This window comes from Carlito syrichta, unplaced genomic scaffold (assembly GCF_000164805.1).
Source record: "Carlito syrichta isolate Samal-C Ts95f unplaced genomic scaffold, Tarsius_syrichta-2.0.1 Scaffold311553, whole genome shotgun sequence".
Lineage (NCBI taxonomy): Eukaryota > Metazoa > Chordata > Mammalia > Primates > Tarsiidae > Carlito > Carlito syrichta.
This window is the reverse complement of record NW_007255649.1, coordinates 459419-468255: the sequence shown is the minus strand read 5'-3', so window position 1 is coordinate 468255 and position 8837 is coordinate 459419. Positions and strand designations below refer to the sequence as shown.

At 46.6% G+C, this 8837-nt stretch overlaps 1 pseudogene across 1 annotated transcript in view; it reads left to right on the top strand.

Moving 5' to 3' along the window:
- The window catches only part of LOC103271352, a 14404-nt pseudogene extending 6591 nt beyond the window's left edge, over nucleotides 1-7813 (top strand). Inside the window, exons 2-5 of the transcript XR_002482582.1 lie at nucleotides 1806-2028; nucleotides 2952-3100; nucleotides 3423-4103; nucleotides 7504-7813. The product of XR_002482582.1 is annotated as a tubulin alpha-3 chain-like (transcript). The remainder of the gene's footprint in view (nucleotides 1-1805; nucleotides 2029-2951; nucleotides 3101-3422; nucleotides 4104-7503) is intronic.
- The last annotated feature ends 1024 nt before the right edge of the window (nucleotides 7814-8837 follow it).

Here is an 8837-nt window from a genome sequence, read left to right as displayed (position 1 = left end):
CCCGCCTGGGCAACCTGGCAAGACCTCATCTCTACAATAAATCAAAATGAGCCGGGTGTGGTAGTGCATGCCTGTAGTTCCAACTACTTGGAAGGCTGAGGTGAAAGGATTGCCGGAGCCCAGCAGGCCAAGGCTGTGGTGGCTGGGAACGGCCACTGCACTCCAGTCTGGGTGACAGAGTGAGACTCCAACTCAAAAAAAAAAACAAAACTGTGTGTGTGTGTGTATGTATAAAATGTTAATTACTACCTGAGGTTTCAGACATCCACTGGAGGTCTGGAGGTCTTGGAACCATCCCCCAAAATAAGGGGGGACAACTGTATTTGCAAAAATGGTGACAGGAAGTGATTCCTTGGGGGTGTGTATCCCTTCTGGGGTGATATGGCAGAATTGTCGCATTATATTATTTTTATGCTTCTGCAGACTCTGAGATTTGGTATTCATATAATAGAAAACAGGACTTCAACTTCTTGGGATGTAGGTTAGAATTTAGTGGCTGGGGTACCTCCAATTTTATTTACTTTCTTCCATGAATTTGGGAGGAGGACTTGTGTACAATTGAGCAAGTGACTGGTGTGCAGTTAGGCTCCCTGCAGCAGAGACACTCAATTCAGAATAGGTACTTTGAGGAGAATCTATAGAGGTCCTATTAATAAAGTGATGATGGGCAGGGTTTAAGGAAGACACCAGAGAACACCAGCACTTCTTTTTTCTTTCTTTTTTTGAGTCAGAGTTTCACTCTGTCACCCAGGCTGAAATGCAGTGGCACACTCATGGCCACTGCAGCCTTGACCTGCTGGGCTCAGGCAATTCTCTGCCTCAGGCTTCCAAGTAGCTGGAACTACAGGTGTGAGCCACCACACCCAGTGAACTTTTTTATTCATTGTAGAGACAAGATCTCACCAAGTTGCCCAAGCTGGTCTCAAACTCCTGGGCTCAGGCGATCCTCTCACCTCCACCTCCCAAAGTGCTAGGATTACAGGCATGAGCCACCATGCTCGGCCTTGACACCAGCACTTCTGATCTCTGGGAGCCATCACCTGCCTAGGCTTGAAGGGGTAAGAGGAGGGAATGTTTACTAAAAGTTGAGAGGGTGGCTTTGTGAAGATGCCAAGTGCCCAGAGTTGTGACCTTGACACAGGGACTCAGGTAACTCATGGCTGTCTTGCAGGGAGGAAGTCAGGGAGTGAGTTTCCTGACCACACCCACCTCCAACCTCCAAGGCTATGCTGCGGTCTCTCATTAAACAAACCAACCAGAAGCCAGGAGGCAAGGAAGCCCTCTGATGTTGTTCACCTGGGTAACCTCCCAGAGAAAAGAGTAGGGTGGAGAACAACAGAGGGTAGATCTAGAGGAGCCAATGGAGACACACACACATTGACCACTTGGGCTTGAGCCATGGTGACCTGGGGCCAGCTACATTTTTCCTTCCTCCACTATTATCTATTTCTTTGGTTGGGACATAAGGAAAAACTACTATTCTTCTGAGAACTACTATGACTACCCATAGTGAGGAGTTGATTTTTACATTATATGGCTTCCAAGTTGTAAAATACCCTAGATTTTTGTGCAGTGGCAAACATTTAGGCTCTGGTGCTACCTGTAGCACTTAGTAGCTAGGGTTGTTTAAAGTAAGTCCATATTCACCGGATAAAAGAGTCATATAAGCCCCCTAGGAAATAAAGATTGAGAAGGAACCAGACATTGAAGCACTATACAGATACTATATTATAGTAGTTTTCATGCCATATAGCTTCCACTTGCCTTGAAGATGAAAGTGTCCACATTTATGATCTGATTCCCAGCGTGAGTGTGTCTCTATCCACGTGGGGCAGGCAGGTGTCCAGACTGGCAATGCCTGCTGGGAGCTTTACTGCCTTGAACATGGAATTCAGCCCAATGGCCAAATGCCAAGTGACGAAACCATCGGTGGTGGAGATGACTCCTTCAACACATTCTTCAGTGAGACTGGGGCTGGCAAACACATGCCCAGAGCAGTGTTTGTGGACCTGGAGCCCACTGTGGTGGGTAGGTGCTTGGGCACTGGATGGTGGCTTTCCTGGGAAGTAGGAGAGCCTGGGTAAAGCTCCACGGGGGCTTTCATGAGTCCACCTGCAGAAAGGACAGGAAAGACAGGCATATGATGGTGGTATTTTAGCTGAGAAACTGGAGGTTTGAGATTAAAGGGTCTGTGGGACTCAGCTCTTATTTAGGAAAAGGTGATCTATGGGGAGAAGCTGCTTTGCCAGCGGTAAGAGGGTCTGTGGAGAGATTCATTCAGGGCTGTCTCAGCCCTGCTTAGATGGCACTGTCTGCAGGGCTCAGAGCTTTGGTTCCCACCTGAACGCTGTGCACGCTTTCATGCTGGTGCATGACAGTCTTGACCTGTATCTTAGGCAAAGAGGTAAGCATAGAACATTGGTTTGCTTCCTCCAGAATAGAAACTCCAAGTAGTTTCCGTGGAGAGCTGCAAAGTGAGAGCATCTTTTAGTGCCCACCCCCCCCCCCCCCCCCCCCAGAAATTGACAGAATGTAATCTGGAAGCCTGTGAGAGCCAGGCAGCTAGGGCATCCTGAGGCACTGCACTGCAGAAGTAACACTGACCTGGTGATAGCCCAGTTTGCAAGATATTTTAAAATTACACCCTTGAACGTAGCTAGGGATAGCAAAGAAATATGACCCATGGAATTACTGGTGTGGGGGTATAGTATCTTATTTCCCTTCACTGGGAATCAGTGCTGCTGGCACTGGTTGTGTGAATTGGCATTAACTCCCTAAAGCCATAAATGACATTTGAGTTTTGTGCATCACAGAGACTTTTTTTTTAATTTTTACCAGACTTTCCACTTTTGACCTACAGGGAATTGCATGTGCTTTGTAGCAGTGAACAGTCCTGAATGTGTCCATAGGTGAGTTTACTAGAACTAAGAACTCATGGCGTTTCTTTGTATATGAGGTGCGCACAGGTACCTACAGGCAGCTCTTCCACCCAGAGCAGCTGATCACTGGGAAGGAAGACGCAGCCAACAATTTTGCCAGAGGCCATTACACCATTGGCAAGGAGGTAGTTGACCTGGTCCTGGACTGGATCCACAAACTGGTAAGAAGAGCTCTAGAAAGCTTCATATGGACATTATCCTGAACAGGAGCATAGGCCTTGGATTGCGAGGGAGGGGGTCAATTTGCCAAACCCAGGACAGAATTATGAGTCTGAAAGAGTCAGCCATGGACTTACTGTGGAATGTGGGTTATGAGGTATCCATAGTTTTTTCCTTTCTCTTTGCTCCTAAGTAAAGTGCATGTTCATTAGGGACCATGTGAATGTGCATGAACCTGCAGAGGCAGAGAAGTGACTCCAGCTTGTAGGAGGTTGGTGGTGTGGCTCCCATAGGCCTTGGCTCACGTTGTCTGGCTTCTCTCAGGCAGATCTGTGCTCAGGGCTGCAGGGCTTCCTCATCTTCCACAGCTTTGGAGGCTACACTGGCTCTGGGTTTGCATCTCTGCTTTATGGCGCGGCTGTCGGTGGATTACGGCAAGAAGTCCAAGTTGGAGTTTGCCATTTACCCAGCCCCCCAGGTTTCCACAGCTGTGATGGAACCCTACAACTCCATCCTGACCACCCACACCACCCTGGAACATTCTGACTGTGCCTTCATGGTGGACAACGAAGCCATCTACAACATATGTCGGCGCAACCTGGACATCTAACGTCCCACATATACCAACCTCAATCGCCTGATTGGGCAGATTGTGTCCTCCATCACGGCCTCCCTGCGGTTTGATGGGGCCCTGAATGTGGACCTGACAGAATTCCAGACCAACCTGATGCTGTACCCCGCATCCACATCCCCCTGGCTACCTATGCCCCAGTCATCTCAGCCAAAAAGGCCTACCATGAGCAGCTGTCTGTGGCGGAGATCACCAACACCTGCTTCGAGCCAGCCAGTCAGATGGTGAAGTGTGACCCTCGCCATGGCAAGTATATGGCCTGCTGCATGTTATACAGGGGGGACATAGTCCCAAAAGATGTCAACGCGGCCATTGCCACTATCAAGACCAAGCACACCATGCAGTTTGTGGATTGGTGCTCAACTGGATTTAAGGTAGGGCTGGATAATGTGGGGTTCTTTTTTTTTTTTTTTTGAGTTGGAGTCTCACTCTCACCCAGGCTGCAGTGCAGTGGGACACTCATGGCCACTGCAGCCTTCCACCTCAGCTTCTCGAGTAGCTGGGACTACAGGCGCACACCACACACCCCAACTAATTTTTTGATTTATTGAGACGATGTCGCCAAGTTGCCCAGGCTGATTGCCAACCCCATGGTCAGGCAATCTGCTTGCCCCAGCCTCCCAAAGTGCTGGGATTACAGGCACGAGCCACCATGCCCAGCAATGTGGAGTTTTTATACCTTCTTAGAAGCAGCAGATCTGCCATATAATGCTGTCCTTCAAGGCCCATATCTTTTGGGGTGACTGCCCCATTCATATAAGCTAGGCTGCAAGGATATAAGGCTTAATATTTAATTTGCGACTGGGTGTGGTGGCTCGTACTGTAATCCCAGTAATTTGGGATGCCACTGCAGGAGAATTGCTTGAGTCCAAAAGTTCTCAACCAGCCTAGACAACAGTAATCAAAGCATTAGCTGGTCGTGGTGTTGCACACCTGTAGTCCTAGCTGCTTGGGGGGCTGAGGCACCTGAGCCTAGGAAGGAGAGGATGCAGTGGCCATGAGTGTGCCACTGCACTCTAGCCTGGGTGACAGAGTGAGACCTTGACTCAAAAAAAAAAAAAAAAGAAAAGAAAACCACAATTTACTTTACCCAATACTTTATACTTTACCCAATACTTTATGAACACTTATTTCCTATCCCGGATCTCTTTATCTCTTTAAAGTTTATGGGGAAGTATTACCAGTATCTTACACTTCAGAAGTCTGAGGCTGAGAAAGCTTCAAGTGTCAAAGCCTCATAAGCAAGTGGCAGGGAGAGAATTCAGAGGTGGTCTGCCTGCAGTTCCTAATCTGTCCTCCATGTTACTCTACTAATGACTTTTGACTTTTTTCAAGTTCTATTTCATTATTTTGTGTGTTACAAATGGTAGTTTTTCTACTTTACATGACCTCAGTCACCTGTTGGTGACTGAATTTTGGGCAAAACTAATGTTTTTGAACTTGGAATTTTAAATGCATCATGTATTGTTTGTTGTGGAGATCAAGGGTGGGACCTCTGCCTTGCACACAAAGTCACAGAAAATCATAGCTTCTTTAGCTATGTTTAATTTCACAGTGAATTGTCTACCAAGAGAAAAGCACCATGTACTTGGAAGCCAGATAACAGAATGTCAGAAGTACCTCCCCACACTTGTTTTGGTCAACTTGGTGCCCTCTGTTAACAGCCGTTGTCCACAGTGGCTTTCCATATTAGACCAAGCCGTGGACCCCACATATATACCTCCTGAAGAGTTCTGAAGGTATTGGGGAATTACAAATTCCAGGGTGATCCCAGATTGAAAATGACACAGAAAAGTCACAGTAATGTGTGTTCTGATTGCCATGCAGAATGGACATAGCTTGCCTTTGAACACACTCAACTTGTTCAACCTGTCTGACCCTCTATCAGCCCCACTTTATGGCACCTTAACACAGACCATCTCTATTTCTCATCTTACCTCAATGTAAATCTGTAATTTTTTTTTGTTGTAGATCATCTCTATTTTTAAATTGACAGATTTAAAGTGACTCATAGGAAAGGGTAAAATGTGCAACAGGTTTCATCAACCAGGAAATGCTCATTAAATCTTATGTAGGGTGGGGTGTAGTGGCTCATTCCTATAATCCCAGCACTTTGGGAGGCTGAAGCAGGAAGACAGCTTGAGACTAGGGGTTTAAGACCAGCCTGAGCAACATAGCAAAGCCCCCATCTCTACAATAAAATTTTAAAATTTTTCTGGGTGTGGTGGCATGCGCCCTTGTGGTTCCAGTTACTTGGGAGGCTGAGGCGGGGGGGGGGGGGGGGGGGGGGGGGGTCACTGAGCTCAGGAGTGTTCGAGGTTGCAGTGAGCTGTGATTGCACCACTGCATTACAACCTGGGCAACAGAGCAAGATGCTGTTTCAAAATAATTTTTACATAGGAGGATTGCAGACTTTAGATGTTACAGGTAGGAGGTGAAATCTTCCATTCTGTGTGTCTGATTACCAAGCCTCTAGACTTGAGTAGTGGAATTTTTATTATAACAAGATGAGGACATCCAAGACAGCCTCAACTGGCAGGCACTGGAAGATGCTGTGCCTTGCCCAGGTTCCTTCTCTTAGCTGAATCTCTAGCTCTGTGAGGCAGTAGGGAGGCTGTTCTGTGGGGAAGTATAGAAAGTTGCAGCCTCTGTCCCCACAGAAAACTGTCCTGCCCGGTGGACCTTGTTGACTTATCTTTGCTCTGTTTCTTTTTGTCAGTCTCAGTGTGGTTTAGCATACATTCTTTGACAACCATTTGCTTAGGGATATACGATTTTCAAGGACACTTTTCCATGTTTAAAAACATTGGAGTTTTTGGCAACCCCTTCTGGTGGGAGCTTTTCTGTTCTCTCAATAAATCCTGCTAAAAAAAAAAAAAACTTGGAATTTTTAATCTAAAAATACATGTGGCAAAATATTAAAACACTGCAGAAGACTGAAAAGCTGAAGTCCTCTTCCCCTCACTAGAGCTTTTTCTGTCCTTTGAGATGTTCTTACAGATTCAAAGTACATCAGCCTTTTATTATACAGGAGATGTTAACTGACAGACGCCAGCAGACATGAGTAAAGGGTACACAGTTCTTTCCTGTAGTAAAAGACCCAATCACTGCACACAGATGACCCTAAAGAACAAGAAGCTGGCAGCACTCTCACTTGGAAGGTATGGTGGGAGGGCACTCCTTGACCAGGGTGCAAACTCCTAGGCCCTTCTCCCTGCCCTTTCCACCTCCTCTGGAGCCTGGGTGTGTCTAACTACTGCTAACTGCTTTTTGTTCAACAGGGCAGGTCAGGGCCACTGCCTCAGCATATTCCAGGTGTCTCCTCCAGCAGCTTTTCCCCTAGCTGTCCAAGGCTCTAGTCCTTGTTTCTTGTTACATCGTTTTTCACACATAAATACATAGAATTTAGCTCACTTTTGGATAAAATATACCTTGGACATATTTTTCTGAGGGTAGGGTTATCATTCTTTTTTATGTGTTTTAATATATGACTGTATAGTAATATAAGTGGTTCCCTATGAAAGACACTTGGTTTCCAGTTTGCCATTACAAAAAGTGATTCAAACTATATACATACAATTTTTAAAATAAATATGGCTTTGTTTTCTTATGCAGATAAACCCAAAAAGTGAAAATACAGGGTCAAAGGAAGATTAATTGTTGATAATGCCAAAAAACACAGAACCAATTTTTACAGGACATTATTTAATTTTTAGTGATTTACCATTTAGGAGACCAATGTAAACTTCACTCTGTGTTCCCCTTCTCTGGCAGGCGGGCATCAACTACCAGCCCCCCACCGTGGTCCCCAGAAGAGACCTGGCCAAGGTGCAGCACTCTGTGTGCATGCTGAGCAACACCACAGCCATTGCCGAGGCCTGGGCCCGCCTGGACCATAAGTTCGATCTCTTGTATGCTAAGCGGACCTTTGTGCACTGGTATGTGGGAGAAGGCATGGAGGAAGGGGAGTTCTCTGAGGCCGGTGAGGACCTGGCTGCTCTGGAGAAGGATTATGAAGAGGTAGGTGTCGATTCTGTGGAAGCTGAGGCGGAGGAAGGGGAAGAATACTGAGGGAAGGATGCGGCAGGAAACCATCCTTTTGTGTTTGCCCACCATAACCTTACAAGATAAATTTACCTATTAAAATTTCTGCATTGAGGTATTGTCTTTCTCCTTTGTTATACTTTGACAAAATTCCTTGTCCGGATATCTGCCTTTTCCAACTGGATTTTTTTTCATGTGAATTTCTTGGAGGGAAAAACTATTTGTTTCTTCTCAGAAATTATTAAAGATGTCAGTACATTTAGTTAATGCATTACTCCCAAAGGTGGCTTCAAAATGCTTGGCTGGGGGAATTATGGGGAAATGCTTTATTTTAAATTTAAACCTTCTTGGCCTGGCATGTGGCTCACACCTATAATCCCAGCACCTTGGCCAAGGCAGGAGGCTCACCTAAGGCTGGAGTTCGACTTGGCAACACAAGGAGCTCCTCTATCTCCACAAAAAAATTTTAAAATGTACCTTTAAAAATGTTCCTGGTGTTGTGGTGGTTCCTGTAGTCCCAGCTACTTGGGAAGCAGAAGTGGGAGGACTGCGTGAGCCTAGGAGGTCAAGACTGCAGTCAACCGTGATCGTGCCACCGCACTCTGGCCTGGATGACAGAGTCACACCATCTCTAAAAAAAACACCATCCCCCCAAAACTGGCTGAGGGAATTAGGAAAAAATGCCTTATTTCACATTTAAACCTTTAATTCTTCAGTGGAGTCGCTATCTCCACGCTCAGTCTCTGGGAGGGGTGGAGGAGTCAGGAGGCAGTCCGCCTCAGCGTGTCAGAAGGCTGCACAAACCCAGTTCCCGACACGCCATTTCCACAGACATCCTGAGCTTTTCCCCAATTCTGTCACGTTTCTGCCAGAGGTGACTTAGAGGAAGCGCCTGCCCCTGGCACGCGCTGACCTGCAAATCCTCATCCCTGCACGCAGGAGTCAGTCTGAGCACTGGTTTTTGTCGGGTTTGGGGCAAGTGCCCGGCCCTCGTCGTCTTGGTGCAGAGGCCCCTTGTGCTACCCCAGCCGTGTCTGCGTGTTTATGGACGAGAGCCTCGAACA